This window comes from Symphalangus syndactylus, chromosome 13, assembly GCF_028878055.3.
Source record: "Symphalangus syndactylus isolate Jambi chromosome 13, NHGRI_mSymSyn1-v2.1_pri, whole genome shotgun sequence".
Lineage (NCBI taxonomy): Eukaryota > Metazoa > Chordata > Mammalia > Primates > Hylobatidae > Symphalangus > Symphalangus syndactylus.
The window spans coordinates 52,459,402-52,476,252 of NC_072435.2; the positions used below are offsets into that span (position 1 = coordinate 52,459,402).

Sequence of the window (16,851 nt, forward strand, 5' to 3'; positions counted from 1 at the left end):
TAGTCACCCTATTGTGCTATCAAATACTAAATTTTATTCATTCTACCTATGTTTTTATACCTATTAACCGTGCACACTCTCTCCTCCCCCAACCCTTCCCAGCCCCTGTAACCATCCTTCTGCTCTCTATCTTTGTGAATTCAATTGTTTTACATTTTTAGTCCCAACAAATAAGTGAAAGCATGCAAAGTTTGTCTCTCTGTGCCTGGCTTATTTCACTCAACATAATGACCTCCAATTCCATCCGTGTGGTTGCACATGACAGGATCTCATTCTTTATAATGGCTGAGTAGTAAGTACTCCCTTGTGTACATGGACCACATGTTTTCTATCCATTCATCTGTTGGTGGACGGGTTGCTTCCAAATCTTGGCTATTGTGAACAGTGCTGCAATAAACATGGGAGTGCAGAGATGTCATCAATAGCCTAATTTTCTTCCTTTGGGGTCTATGCCCAGCAGTGGGATTGGTGGATCATATGGTAGCTCTATTTTTAGTTTTTTGAGGAAAACTGTTCTCCATACTGGTTGTAAGTTTGTTGTTTTAACCTTATCACTGGATACTCGCACTAGGTGCAGTGCTAGGGGGTAGGTAAGGCACTCAAATATTTCTTCAAGGGAGGGAGCAAGGAAGGTAAGGAGGCCAGAACACTGGCCTTGGACATCCTTGAACCCTCACCATACCTGGCGTACAGCCTGGAAGAATAGCATTAAATCATGGATGGACAAGCAGATGGATGAAGAAATGACTTTCTCCTGGAGCTCCCTCCTGTCAAACTCACACTTCTAATCTCCAGTGGCACAGGCCCCTGTCCTGCCCTAGTGCCTGTGCAGGTCTAAGGTGGCAATCCTGGGACCCCATGCCTGCAGTTTCCTGATGTGTTTTTTGCATATATTTTTAAAGACAAAGGAGCCCAGAGATTGGGTATCCTATTTTTTGGTTTAAAACTGTCAGAGATGTTTGAACCAGAGTGATTCCATCTTGAATGGGGGCTGGATAAATGGAAACTGAGATCTGCTGGCCTGTTCCCAGGAGGTTAGGCATTCTTAGCTACATGAGGTTTATGGTTAAAGGAATAGTTGAATTCATGTTGACCAAACAGATCCAAGACTTAACATCCCCAGGAAATGTCCTAATGTCCTGATATCTTAAGAACAAAAGCATTCTTAGTTTAAGAATAAGTTTCGCTTTAAAGATACAGATTCTTGTGAAGATGGTAGTTACACAAAGATTAGCAATCCTCTGACACAGCCCTGGTAGTGGAGCACATCCCCCACAGCTTTTGCTTTGTTATTGTATATATAAACAAGCATTTCAGCTAAGGTGGATGCGTTCCTCCTCTTGCCTTTGGGAGCGCCCTGCTCTGTCTAAGAAGTAGCCCTTGCTTTATTCCTATAGTTTCTTAATAAACTGGCTTTTGCTTTACTTTGTGGACTTGCCCCCAATTTCTCCTTGTGCAAGATCCAAGAACTCTCTCTTGGGGTCTGGATCGAAACCCCTTTCCAGTAACAAAACCACAGTGACCCCGATTTTCTTAGAGTTCCTGAGAGCTCATAAGAAAATATTTGAGTTCTGATTGTATCCAGATCAACCAGCCTGACCTGGACATGTTGACAATTGTTTGTGCCATTACAGGAAAAGTCTCCATCCAGAAGAGGTGGGGGACAGGGCCGGTGCCCATTTGCCTTCTAAGCAAATGCATCAGAGACTGTTCTAATAGGGAAAGAAAGTATAACTAATGAAATTAAATTCAGGGAAGGAAGATGAACTCTACTAATGATTAATGTTCAACTTAATAGATCAGCAAGACATGCTGAGTTGAGAAGCTGCCCAGAGGGTTCCAGCCCGCTGCCCAAGCACAGGAGGAACAATGAGAGAAGCAACTTCGGCTCCCTGCACCCGTGGCTTGTCTCTGGGGAAACACAGTTATTAATTGCTCTAAAATGTCAGTCGCTTTGCTTCAAAGTAGTCACTTCCCCAGCTGCTTTCTGATCTCCCCCTTGAAAATGACTTCCAGTGTGGACATTGACTCTAGCTTGCGTTTAAAACAGAATTTGGGGCTGGGCTTAGTGGCTCACGCCTGTAATCCCAGCACTTTGGAAGGCCAACGTGGGTGGTTCACCTGAGGTCCGGAGTTCGAGACCAGCCTGGCCAACATGGTAAAACCTCATCTCTACTAAAAATACAAAAATTAGCTGGACATGGTAGTGAGTGCCTGTAATCCCAACTACTCAGGAGGCTGAGGCAGAAGAATCGGTTGAACCTAGCAGGTGGAGGTTGCAATGAACCAAGATCACGCCACTGCACTCCAGCCTGGGTGACAGAGCGAGACTTTGTCTCAAGAAACGAATTTGGGGGCTACCCAACCTATCAATGCACTAGGCTTTTTTTCTTTTAAAGACAAGAGTCCCACTCTGTGGCCCAGACTGTAGTGCAGTGGTGCAATCATGACTCACCACAGCCTCCATTTCCTGGAATCAAGTGATCCTCCTGCCTCAGCCTCCCAAGTAGCTGGGAACATAGGCCCAACACCATGCCTGCCCGAAACAAGCTTTTTACAAAGTGAGGAATCAGCTCAGTTCAACATATGTGGGTGGGATTCTGCTGTTGTGCTGCCCTGCCCCTGTGCCTGCATCCTCAGAAGTCAAATACCCACAGGGAACAGACACGCCCGGAACAGTGCGAAGCAGGGTCTGCGGGGTCTTCCAGAGAAGAAGACAGAGAGCTAGAAGGGGCCTCAGCTGAGGCAGTGCCCACGGGCCAATGGTGGCCACACTGTCTTCCTGGAGGGACAGGCCCCGGGCTCAGAGAAATGTGCCAGCTGGGGCTGGTGTCTTCTGCTCTCTCTTTTCCAGGCACTAGTGGCAGATAAGAAAGGACCACTCCCCCAGGGTTCCCCTTTGGGACACATGGCCTCCTTCCCTCTCCATCCCTTCCTCCTGGGGTTTCATGGAGCCCCGACTGTGTGCTGGGCCCTGCAGCAACTAAGGTCACCAGGCTCCACGTCCTGCTCTTGCAAGAGATCCAGACAAGCTGCCTGGGAAGTGGACAGTGGGAGGCCACACAGCAGGAGAACTGGAGCAGGCAGGTGCCACGGTGCGGTGTAGGGAGGGGTGGGCTTCTGTATGACAACAAAATCCTGCCTCTGTTTTGAACCTCACTGTATTGAACTCTGCAGTCTTTAAAATAATGTAATCTCTAGGACTCTGTGGCTTCCCAAATCCTATTGACCTGTGATTCGGATAAGAATTGATCTCATTTGTGTCTGAATGAATGAATGTTGTCTGTGCAAGCAGCTGACTTCAGGGCTAGGCTGGTATCCAGCATCATAAGAACAAAGGCATGCTTTATGGTTACAGATTGGCACCGGAGCGGCCCTCCCTCCCTCTCTTGTGGGGCCCTCGAGGGTCCAGGGGCGAGGGGAGCCAGTGCCAGCAGCCTGCCTCAGTGTGTGTTCTCTGAGCACCTCGTGACCTTGCTGGGAGTGTGTCTGATCAGCCGCTTCCCTTGTGACTAAATATTTGGTCATGGCAGTGGGAGAGAATTCCATCAGTGGACAGCTCTATTTTTAAGGCTCTGGCTTTGTTTTCTGTTTCCTGAGAGGCAGTCCCTGCAGCAGGCTTGAGCCTCTCTCACTGACAGCCTGCCTCGCATAATGTTAAGCAGGCATCGGACAGTTGCTGGAAGGCGGGGAATTGCAATGAAAGAGCACGGAGGTGAGAGGCTGTGCTCCTTGACGTGAAGGCAGCTTCTGTGCTCCTGGGATCTACTGTTCAGCCAAAGTGACGCCTGCTTGCATTCTACTGGAGTGGTATGTGTGTGTGCGCATATGTGTGCACGCATATTCTAAGATGACAATATCCTGTCTGCCTATCCCTGCCTGAATCACCCCTTCCTCCAACCCCACTAAGCAGCTCATTCACTCACCTTCCCCTATGAATGCATCTCTTTGCCCATCCCTTTGCCTGGGACAACCTGTCCATTTCCAGCCCTCCTCTCTTTCCTTCTCTATTCTGCAAAACCTCGTGGGATGCCACATGAGTCTGTTTTGTGTTGCCATAAAGAAATATCTGAGACTGGGCAATTTATCAAAAAAATGTATAATTGGCTCATGGTTCTGCAGGGTGTACAGTAAGCGTAGTGCCCTCATCTGCTTCTGGGGAGGCCTCAGGAAGCTTTTACTCATAGCAGAAGGGAAGGGAAGCTGGCATCTCACGTAGCGAGACAGGGAGCGAGAGAGGTGCCCGGCTCTTTTATTTTATTTTTTATTGTATTTTTTGTGTGATTATTTTTAACTTTTATTTTAGGATCATGAGCACATGTGCAAGTTAGTTATATAGGTAAACTGTGTGTCATGGAGTTTCAATGTACAGATTATTTCAGATAATGAGCATAGTACCCTCATTATCCTGATCCTCTCTCTCCTCCCACCTTCTACCTTCCACCTTCCACCCTCAAGCAGGCCTCAGTGTCTGTTTTTCCCCTCTTTGTGCCCATTGGTTCTTATCATTTAGCTCCCATTTATAAGGAAGAACATGCCGGATTTGGTTTTCTGTTTCTGCATTAATTCACATCGGATAAAGACCTGCAGCTCCATCCATGTTCCTGCAAAAGACATGATCTCATTTTTTATGGCTGCATAATATTCTATGGTGCATATGTACCACATTTTCTTTATTCAGTCTACTGTTGATGGGCACCTGGGTTGATCCCATATCTTCGCTGTTGTGAATAGTGCTGCAGTGAACATATGTGTGCATTTGTCTTTATGGTAGAATGATTTATTTTCCTTTGAGAATATACCCAGTAATGGGATTTCTGGGTCAAATGGTAATTCTGTTTAAGTTCTTTGAGGAATTGTCACACTGCTTTCCACCGTGGCTGAGTTAGTTCACCCTCCCACCAACAGTGTACAGGAATTCCCTTTTCCAGGCAACCAACCTTGCGCCAGGCTCTTTTAAACCACCAGCTCTTACATGAACTTATTGCTGCAGGGAGGACACCAAGCCATTCATAAGGGATCCACCCCCATGACCCAAACACCTCCCACCAGGTCCCACCTCCAACACTGGGATCAAATTTCAATGTGAGATTTGGAAAGGAGAAATATCCAAACATATCAAGCACCCTCTAACCTAGTAGCTCTATCTCAGCTCTCCTGCGAGTTGGCCATCTGGTTTTTGCACACGCGCTTCGTCAGTCAAGGGCTCCTTTCTCCTTTGTGACAATGTGACTTCTCATAGGGGACATGCTGCCTGCCCAGAGCCCCATCAGAGGCTTAGCCACTCTTGCTATCCAGTCTCTCCAGGGACATCGCAACCCTCCTCTTATGTACCCGCCACTCATGCCCTGAGTGATAGATGGTGTTGTGTGGGCAGTGCTCCTGTTACGAACCCGCCATTTGTGCCCTCAGGAATTGGTGGCATTGTGTAGGCAGTGCTCCTGGTTTCTGCTGGAGAATAACTGGTCCATTTCGACCTTCCCCACCCCCACAGTTTTTACCTCTCTTGGACTGGTGCAGGGGAGCATGGCTGGAGGCCAGCCAAGTAGACATTAATTCTTGGTCTGTCCACCCCTTGGGAAATGCTCCTTTCAACAGCGCCTCTAGGAGAACTACCCCTAATGCATAGGGTCCCACCCTTTAGGCTTTCTTACCACCTACTCCTGGACACAATGGTTGATCCACACGCGAGCACTGGAGCCATTTGGGACAATCATGGAATCACCGGGGATGTTTTGAATGGAGTTGATGGTGAAAAACACAGTCTCTGTGCTATCAATAAATATCTTCCTGTTCTGGCAGGAGTCATCCTGGGAGAATAGGACTGTCATGCGGGGAGGCAGATAGTGGGCTCCTGTTGATACCTGAACCTTGAGCCCTTCTCCACTGCCATTTGCTTCTGTGGGCACATCCATGTCCCTCTTGAACCACAGCAACCAGGAGGAGGCCAGGCAAAGACGCTGAGAGGGAGGCAAAGTGGGGCATAGTTGAAAAAACAACACGATTTGGTAACACACTTCAACATTGATCCCAAGGGAAGGTGGATTTTAAAAAACGTATAAGAACGAGACCTTTGCCACTGCTCTTGTAGAAATGGAAGAACAGGAGAGCAGAGCCGAGTGAGAGGCCACCTTATCCATGGATAGTGCCTGCGAGGCATCTGCAACATTGACCTGGGGCTCTCCCCACTGTAGGTGTGTTCCCTGTGAGTTCAAGGGTTAGTGGAAAAGAAAACAGCAAAGCAAGGTCATGTTAACTGGAAAACATGATTATCTTCAAAGAGACAAGACACCGTGCGGGCTTCTCCAGCTCATCTCCAAAGAAGACACATTCATTCAGATTTGCCTGGATCCCCAAAAGCCCCCTTTTTGTAAAGGTCAACAGGAGGAAAAGTCTTTGATGCACCTTAGTTCTGGATTCAAAAATATTTCTGACATTTGGGCTACATGGCACGTCTGGATGTTTTTCTACTTCCTCAGACTTCCTGGATCGAAATCAAGCTTCTCACCTTTAAAGATCCCAAATATCTAACTTTCCCCTGCCAATGGTAATAGGGTGTTTTCAGAGTCTAAAATAAAAACAAACAGACAAGCCCTAAAAGTAAGCAAGATAAAGGCAGTAGCAGGGACACCCTACAATCATTGTGCAGGCACAGTCACAAAGCAGAGGCCCCTGTTGGGTCCAGTCCCACGGCATTGCAAAGTGACCCCAAGGTGGCAAATCTCGATGGATTCAAGGCTTCCCTGGCCAGGCTGAGGGTGCACCCAGGAAGAAGAAACAGAAGTCCCAGCAGAATCTGTGGCCTGTGTTTTTTCTAAAGAGGGTTCCAGGAGCTTCAATATTTAAAGAGGAAGGATCAAGTGGGAGAGGAAGAAAAAATGAAAAAAAGGAAGGAAGGTAGGCAATGAGGGCAGTGTTACCTTCTTGAAAAGCCCGGATCTGTGCTCAGTGAACATTCATTTCACATGTGAAAAGGAAGGTGAAGGGTGGGGGTGAGGCAGTTAATGATGCTTTTGTCTGATGCCCAGTAAATCTACATTTTACATAAGCAAGCATGTGAAATGACAGCTATCTGGGAACAAAAGGAAGGCAGTTTTTGCATGACTGGGTTCCCAAGCTTAACCTTCCTTTTGGCATGGTGAGTTTCAGGTCCTGAGATTCAGTTTTTCTTTCACAGCATTAGAAAAGGAAGATGGATTTCAATGTATTTAGACAAGGCAAGCTGGTCTAACTCCACCCAAACTACACTTCTCACTGCTGTCTTGGTCTAGTAGCTACACTCAGAAACATTTCCTTTTGGCTCGTGCAAATACTTGAATATTAAAGTATCAAAAATTTAAATACAAGTGTCAAATATTCACTTGAACATAAATTAATATCTGAATATCTAGAGGTGGACGTAGGGTGTGGGATTAAGGGGAATTCCACTGTATTCTCACATCCCTGGTGGCCTTCAAAGTTCATTCCAAGTAATTTACTTATTTATTTATTTATTTATTTATTTATTTATTTATTTATTTTTGAGATAGAGTCTTACTCTGTCACCTAGGCTGGAGTGTAAAGGCGCGATCTTGGCTCACTGCAACTTCTGCCTCCTGGGTTCAAGTGATTCTTGTGCTCAGCCTCCCAAGTAGCTGGGATTACAGGTGTGCACCACTATGCCCAGCTAATTTTTTGTATTTAAATAGAGATGAGGTTTTGCCATGTTGGCCAGGCTGGTCTCGAACTCCTGGTCTCAAGTGATCCACCAGCCTCGGCCTCCCAAAGTGCTGGGATTACAGGTGTGAGCCACTCAGTGTAATTTAAATAGGAGTTTCTATAATACTAATTCATGGGAACAACCCCATTTCACTGATGGGAAAACCGAGGACCTGAGATGCTGAAGCTATCAGGCTACAAGTGGTCATGTGACTCCTATAACACTGCTCCTTGCTCATTTAAAAACATGATAGGTACCTTTTCTGTGAAAGGGTGCAAAATTGCTTCAAAAGGGCTTTGAAATGTGCTACATAAAGTGCCTTGGAGAAAAGGCTGCTAGAATACAATGTGAAATGCAGTGAATTTTGTATTTTAATTGACTCGAAGGCTCACACTTGTCAAGGTGGGGAAACAGCAAGTCAATGACTGTACTACACACAGAAATTACACAACTTCTGAAAATAAATTGTGTTGCTTTAATGGATTTTACCTATGAATTAAAAATTGAAAATTCAATTTTCTCTTTGGCCAGCTGTGAGCTTTTGCCTGATAGGAACTGAGTTCCAGCTCACACAGAACCCCATGGCTCCCTCAGGACCCTGGGCAGAGTCCGGCTTGCAGAGAAACCCCTGGCTCCCTCAGGACCCTGGACACAGAGTCCCGGCTCACACAGCACCCCTGGCTCCCTCAGGACCCTGGGCAGAGTCCCGGCTCACACAGGACCCCCCTGCTCCCTCAGGACCCTGAGCAGAGTCCTGGCTCACATAGGACCCCTGGCTTCCTCAGGATACTGGGCAGGGTCCTGGCTCACACAGGACCCCTGGCTCCCTCAGGATACTGGGCACAGAGTCCCAGCTCACACAGGACCCCCTCACACCTGCTGACTGATGAATTCCTGTGTGTTTTGTATCCGTGACCCAAATCAGGTAAAAGCTGCATAGAGAAATGGGAGGCGGTGGGCACAAGGATTGTGCGATGCCCTGCTGTGGGTGTGGCACCTGCAACCTCAGGGGCATGTGGGCTGGCAGCCGCTGTCTCCATGCCGGGTATGTAGATACTGCCATCACCTTGGGGTCAGCATCTAGAGCCCTACTGGAGCTCACACTCAGCTCTATTGGGCATCAGATTCTGTCTGGGACGTACAGCAGGAATTAGAGACGTGGGTTGGAAGTGGGGCTCAGAGATCAGAGACAAATGTGGCCAACTGAAAATTAGGCTGGGCTCCAGCTCTGGCTCCAGATGAGTGGAAAAGTCAGAGGTGCAGCAGCTGCTCCCCAGCCATGAACAGCTGGTGAAACAGGGGAATCTGGTGGAAAGAGGCTGCACGGTGCTCACCTGTGTGGCCAGGCCTCCAGGCCCAGCGAGGGGGACTCTGAGGTGAGCAGGTCGGAGGTGCTCCTGGTTTTCCCATCAGCCCTGGTCAGTGTCTGGGGGATGCCCAGGAGAAGCAGCAGAAGCCCTGGGTCCCTGCTACCCATGGAGTCTAGAGGGATCGGGGAGCCAGGGTATCATATACACCTTCTGCCTCATGCTGTCCCTGCGCCCTGGGGCATCACTCAGAGACTCCCCCATGGCAAGGGCGCTCTGTCCGGTGCAAGCCAGGAGCCAGGGGAAGATTCGATCAGGAGACTGTGGGTGCCTTTGCAGGCTTTCAGGAAACTCTGATGGACTCATAAGGCATCTCTATCCTGGTAGTGGCTCAGGGGCACTGCAGTGTGAGGCTAGTGTGCACCACGTCTGTCTTGTCTTCCAAGGGAACTCCCTGGATCAGAGTTAGGCAGGCACAGGCCACCTGTTTCTGGGATCTCCAATCACTGCCACTGGAATCTAAGGGGACTCACCCAAACCCACCCACATGGCAAGCAGCTCTCCTCACAAATCAATGATGTTCCAAATGAGTTTTTCCAGCAGAGCACACAGAGGCCCCTCTTCAATAACTGCTTAATATCTGTAATAGGTCTTATTAGTGTTTTCTAAGATAGAGTCCTGTTGAGAAGGCCGGCTGAGCTCTTGTGTGTCTGGCATCTGGCTAGGCAGAAGGGATTTCCGTGTCTGCTTGCATGCTGGCGCCCAGTCTGGCTCTGGATTGAATGCTGGCCTTGCACAAAGGAAGGGAGCCACAGAAGGCAGGATTCAGAGACTGAGTCCCCCAGGGATGGAGGACACAAGATGTGGAATGCAGGCATCCTGTGAGCAGGGGCAGGGAGCACGGAAGAGGGCGGTCTCAGGCTGTGCAGAAGGAAAGGCAGCAGCAGCTGCCCTGGCCCTCTAGGCTTTCTGGGTGAAACCCTTGGCTTTAGAAAGACCCATCTCTAGGGGTATTTGGGGTGAGGCAGAGTGGAGAGGCCCTGGAGTAATGATGTCAGGGCATGTGAAGGAAGAGAAGAAGTTGTCCTCTGTGCTGGGTTTTGGCAGAGAAGACTTGGAAAGAATTTGAGTTAATACATTTTAAACAATGAGTTTTCAAAGGTTGTTCCAGGCAGTCTCTGTAGATGCCTCTCGCGGGAGGAAGACATCTCCAACCACATTTCAGGAGCCAGCCCTGCAGCTTTATCCATGCCAACAGCTGAAAGCAGTGCCAGGCAGCAAATGTGCAAAGAAATGTGTGGAGATGCCATGGGGATTTGGGCCTTCAGCCTTGCCCTGCAGGAGATGACCACACTGGAAAGTTCTGCTCCACCGAGCTTTTGTAGGCATTGTCGGAGAGCAGAGCGGTTCCACACCCTGCATTGCAACAGGGGCTTAATGCAGTGGCTGTGACTGTTCCCTCCACTGGGGAGCTCAGTGCAGAACTCCCTGCTACAAGGCTCTGTCTCTAAGCACCTGCCTCCCCGGAACAAGTCATCACGACAACCAAGAGGGCTTGCAACCGAGACTACACAGCCCTAATCTTTGTAAGGAAAAAAAGTGACAGGTATTAAATAGTGGCTATTTGAGGAAATAATAATAAATATCTTTGGCAGAGTAAGGCTGATGGCTGCTTGAGTCTCGGTGGCTGAGACTCTGTCAGCCTTCCCATTATGAAACCCATTTTTCAGGGTTTATAACTTGAAAGTAAAAATGTGCTCCAAGCAGAAGAAACCTGGCACATGAGGTCTCTGTCCAGAAAGAGGGACCTGAACAGGTTAGTTCAGATCAATTTGAGATTGTAAAGAAAAACTGTCCTGAGTGCGCAGTTGGGTCTGGCACTGGGACAAATCACCCAATTTTGGTTACAAGCAAGTTAACAGTAAGGGAATGTTCATGGAAATCTTGCCCAGAAAGTACCCGCCTGATGGTGGAAGTGCCTATAGGTGGGTCAAATTCTGGGGGCGAAGAGCATTGGCCCAGCGGCTGCTGGAGAGTAGAAGAGGGAGCACCTTTGCCCCTAGAAAGAGCTCAGATAGGATCTGAGGCTCCAGGAACTGTGCCCGGTTTCCTGACCTTTCTGAGGGAATTCATTGAACCTGGCCTCTAGAGGCTGTTCAGTGCTGACTGTCCTCCCAATGTCATAAGTCGAATTCCTGCTTCTAGGTCATCCAGGTCCCAAAAGAATTACTTTGCCTAACAAATGAGGACCCAAATGGGGAACGCTGGTTCTCCATCATCAGATGCCTCCACTCCATTTCCCAAAGCCCTTGACAAACAAGGTAACTGGATTCCTGTCCAAATGCAGTGTTTAAGGTCTGGAAAATAATCAAATGAAATGAAATATCCTGTTCAGCACTGAACAGCCTTTAGACCATCAGTATTGCTAATAACCCGTGGTGTCTTCCTGATAGAACTGTGAATTCAGCAGTGGGCATGCATGCTGTTTGCATCGATTGTTTGTCATTAGAGGGTGGAGATAAGTGAGCTGCAGCAGCACTCATGCTTCCTGGGAATTCTCAGTTCCAGGGCACGTGGTCCAAACTCTTAGCTGGGTTTTGTTGGGAACCTCCACGGTTGAAGCATCCCATGGCCCAGCTTAGCAGTTTAAAAACATTCTTCTATTTTATTTTATTTTATTTTATTTTATTTTATTTTATTTTATTATTTTTGTATTTTTTAGTAAGTAGGGATGGGCTTTACCATGTTGGCCAGGCTAGTCTCGAACTACTGACTTCAAGTGATCCGCCTGCCTTGGCCTCCCAAAGTGCTGGGATTATAGGTGTGAGCCACCGCACCCATCCTAAAAGCATTCAATTTTTTTTTCCTGTGGGAAATTTGGAAAGTATAGAAAAAAAAATAGGTAGGAAAAATTAAATACCCAGGCTGCATCATCTGTCCATAATCTATAGCTAGCCAGTGTTAACATTTTTAAACTCCATCCAATCACTTCTCAGTGATACAGAGCCATATGCTTTACAAAAGTGAGATTCTATTACATATTTTTTACATTCTGATTTATGTACTTAGCATTGCATTAGGTGCATTTTTCTGTCTCCATAGATATTCTTAGAAAAATACCATTTAAAAATTAACTCCATAACCGTCCTTTGTATGGATTTTAAATATTCTATTTATGGACATATTGTTGTTCTTATTTTTTGCTATTACAAAAAAAAATGCCTTGATGGGCATCTTTACATATAAATACGTTTATGCTTCTGATTATTTCTTTAAAATGCCCTCCTGGAAGCTCCTAAAAATGACTGCATCAAAGAATGAACCTATTACAAATTGTTCTGATACAAAGTAAGACACCAGCCCCACCACATACAGCATAAAATGCTTCTGCTTTCCTGAAGGCAGAGGGTTTCCAAAACAAAGCTGAAATTCTTGGATAGGTTACTATGGCCACGTCTCTTTTTGCTTTTTTTTTTTTTTTTCTGTTGTGGAGGTAAAAATACCAAAATAATATTAGTCCACTTTTCTGTGTTGGTTGGTAACATTTCTTCATAATTCCTCCTTCCCTCCCTTTCCTAGTTTTGGTTCATTAAGAGCAGTTCACAGTCCCACCCTCTTGCCTTTAACCATGACCATATGACTTGCTTGGCCAATGTGACACGAACAGACATGTGCCAGAAGCTTTAAACATGTGTGTAGAGTTTCTGCCCATCCTCTTTCCCTCCTGCTGTCAGCCATGGCGAGAGCATGCCCCACTCATCATTGGGCCCAGAATGAAGAGACATACGGGACACACCTAAGCCAAAGTGTCACTCTGGAGCCCAGACGGCCGAGCAGCAGCTGATGAGCAATAGCTCATCCATGAATGAGATCTAAATAAATGTGATTTCAGCCACAGAAATTTTGGAGATGTTTGTTCCACGGTATTATCACAACAAAATCTGATTTGAAGAGCTTTGTTTGTCAGAAGAGGAATATGAAGCTTAGAAAGATGAAGCAATTCGACCAAAGTTACCCAGGAATCAATCAAAGAGTCCTGTTGAAACTCAAGTCTGCCCTAGTTCTCCAGGCAGTATTGCAACGTGGTTGGTGCAAACAAGCACGGTTTTATAATATCCTGTATGCTGGCTGGAGTTTTAGGGGTTTCCACTGATGCCTATGGCAGCTGTAGGCCTGAGATCCTGCCCCACTTAGGAAGATAGCAGCTACCGTAGACGAGGTGATGGACAGGGCTAGAGCAGGGCCTGGAGAAGATGGCAGCAAAACAGCCGGTGTGAAATGACTGGCCCTTTAAGTCACTTATTACAACGAGTAATTCATTCAGAATTTGAGAAAATGAATGTCAGAATGTGGTGCTTCACACGCGCGCGGATTCATATGTATGAACATGAGCTAGGGAGTCACACTGCTCAGTGTTAAATTCCAGTTCACTCGCTCCCCAGCTTTCTGACTTAAAAGTTATTGAGACATCTGTGTGTTTCAGCTTCTTCCTCTATAACATGAGATGACAGGAGTGCTTTCCTCATACAAATGATGTGACGATTAAATAATACTTATAAATACACGGAAGAGTGCCTGGAATATAGTAGGCACCCAATAAATATTAACTAATTACTAGTTTTAATATCTGCCCTTCATAGCCCACTGGACTTGATCTAAAGCACTGGCCACCTTAGCTTACTTTTTCTGCTAATTGAACCAATGAACCGTCCCATGGTTAAGGTATGAGAGTTTCTGAACATAAAATCAGCCCTGATTATTTGGAGTTGTGTTCCTTTGATCATTAGTAAGATTGGATGTGCATATTGGCAAGTGGTGCGGCTGGGGACTTTGCCAACAAGCAAGATGTTTAAAATCATATCTCAATCTCACCTCCAATTTTGTCTTTATCAAAAGCCTCTGATTATAATCCAGTTGCACAGAGCACGAGAACGATGTGCGTTAGGAATCCCATTGGCCCTGAAATCTCTAAAGCCTCTTTCTGTTTGGACTCCACACATGAACACATGCCATTCGCATGTTTCAAATATTGAGTGTCAGCTCCCTAAAAACCAGTAGGCAAATAAATGAACAGGAAAGAAAGATATAGATCTAGGCCTGGAGATTATAGGTGACATGAATTTATGGCTGTGGCCAGATTGCCAGAGTCATCTAGGATTTAGCACAGTTGTCAGCAGAAGGTTAGCTCACAGGGAGTCTTCTGGAGTCTGGGATCCAGCCAAAGGCCAGCAAGACAACTAGGGAACAGAGGTGGAAAAATTGGCTGGCTCTGCTGATTGGTCAGATACTTGGCCCCACCGCAAGTTAGTTTTGTTACTTTGAATGGAGGATGCCGCTTCCTGTTGACTGAACTCAGCCTGGTGCCTTTCTCCTGCCACCTGCAAACTCCATTAACTGCTGGAGGCTGAGACTGAGGCCTGAGCCTCTCCTTGGACCAAACCTGCATGTGCTCCTGGTGATACATGAAACAGGAGAAGTGGGGTGGAGGTGCAGAAGCTGAAGAGTCCTAGAAGTCAAGTGGCAACTTGGTGCCAATTACCTTCTTTTTTTTTCCTGCCTCATCCACCAAAGCCAGGAAATTCTTTTCTTTGTGGAATCTGCTTTTCCAATGGAGTTTCCTATATGATTAAACACTTTGATTATATATATATATATATATATATATATACACACACATATATATGTATATATATGTATATATATATATATATATACACACACATATATATGTATATATATGTATATAGTTTGTTTGTTTGTTTTGTTTTGTTTTGTTTTTGATGGAGTTTCGCTCTGTTGCACAGGCTGGAGTGCAGTGGCACGATCTCGGCTCACTGAAACCTCCACCTCCTAGGTTCAAGTGATTCTCCTGCCTCAGCCTCCCGAGTAGCTGGGATTACAGGCGCATGCCATCACACTTGGCTAATTTTTTGTATTTTTAGTAGAGATGGGGTTTTGCCACGTTGGCCAGGCTGGTCTCAAACTCCTGACGTCAGGTGATCCATCCACCTTGGCCTCCCAAAGTGTTGGGATTACAGGCGTGAGCCACTGCACCGACCCAATTACCTTCTTATCCAGAGGAAAGGAAAATCTCCCAGTCAGTTGCCATCCTCTTGAAACCTGGAGGTATCTGCTCTCTGTAACCATTTCCCCTGCCTATACCTATTATAGTGCTTACTGTACAACGAGTCCTCAATCATTGTTTACTTTTATCTTTTTCCAGGACTGATAAGTGTGTTGTGCCCAAAATACTTAGAAAGAATTAAATAATCACATAATCTCTGAGTGAAGAGGGACTTTGGAGGCAGCTATTGCCTGTCTTCAGTGATGTATTTAACTGGCCTCTAATGCAATTAATTCCATTGATGGGCAACCATGATGCTCAGATGCTCTTTATTATACTGAGTGGAAAAGTCCCTGTTTTTTAGCAGAGTGAGGGTAGAAGGTGGCCCAGGCCTTGTAGATATGTCCTTTACCCCCTTCTCTATCCTCTCTTATTACAGACTCATCCTTGCCTCAGCAGAATGGGCCTAGGTGGAGCTTGAAATTAATGAAGAGATGCTGCTTCCAGCTTTTTGAGCAAGAAGAAGTTTGGCCTCCAGTTATTACACCTTGAGGTCAGCGGGTATCTCAAGTCTGAGTAGTTATAAAAGTGAGCTGATGTAGTAACACCACCAAAGCAACGTTTTGTCTAAATATTTCAGATCCCCTATAATAAATCATTTATTATGATTATCCTTTTGGTGTCATGGAATGAGATGATGAGCTTTTCTTAATGAAGTATTTCATAGACATATTTTTTCCATTTATCTTGGTGTTAGATGCTATGTGACCTGAATGGCAAATGAGGAAATACTTGTGCAAATCCTGAAATGCACACATCTCCCCATGCCAGAGTGCAGGAGTGGACAGGGATTTCCCTGGCAGCAATAGGAGCCCGGTCCTGAGTAGGGCCTCTCCAGCCTGACTGCACCCTAGCAGGTGACATCTGACTTGGGGTGTGCCATGTTCCAAGAGCCGCATTTTCAAGGAGTTCGGTGGGAGCTGGAGGAAGCATCCATATCTTTAAAAACCAACCTTAACTGGCGAGAAGAAAAGTGATAAACATTCAAACACAATTTGAACTTTTAACTTAGCCTTGTGAGTTTATCTATATCCATTTCCAGAAAAGGTCACGGGCTGAGGTGGTGCTTCACTGAAATAAATGCACTTTGGAGTTGACAGTAACCCAGCAAGGCCAGGGACCCTGAAGAGACCCCTCCCCACACTTGTAATGATCAAACATGCTACATCTTAGAAATTGGATTCACCGGTTTATGGCAACTTGACACAAAATGTGTATCTCAGGTCAGGTTGATCTGATTTAAATATCTTGTGTTAGGCATTCTCTACTTGACATTGTGAAGACACATGTAATGGAACCAAGATTAGAATACCAAGATGACAAGAAGGATTATACCTTGAAGATAGTAAAAGTCACGTGCATTCTGAGGTTACATATTTAATTTAAAATAGTTACATTCCCTGTTCCTAGGGTCATTGTAACTCTCTCCCCTGCTATATTTATATTAAATAAGTAATTTTAAATGAGTCAAAGTGTCTTGCTCCTTGGCCCACTATAGAATGTCAGTGTTCCTTTTTAATATTTCTACTTCTTAGATCCTGCCTTCACCACAATGGGGGTTCATATAGGGTCGGAGTAGGTTGTTCTTCTCACCAAGTTCCCAAGCCCACATAAAATGGCAGCATCATGTTTCACCGGACCGAGCTCTGCAGAAAGCAGTGGACAAAAAAGGTCTGTGATGGACTTAGGACCCAAGGAGGCAAAACAGAGTTTGGCTTTTC

The 16,851-nt window shown here is 46.0% G+C and overlaps 1 long non-coding RNA gene across 1 annotated transcript; it reads left to right on the plus strand.

Moving 5' to 3' along the window:
• Window positions 1–3,527: 3,527 nt before the first annotated feature.
• LOC134732145 (uncharacterized) lies at window positions 3,528–15,741 on the plus strand. The gene is made up of 2 exons (XR_010115028.1): window positions 3,528–3,810; window positions 15,510–15,741. It is a non-coding gene; the product is annotated as an uncharacterized lncRNA (long non-coding RNA).
• The last annotated feature ends 1,110 nt before the right edge of the window (window positions 15,742–16,851 follow it).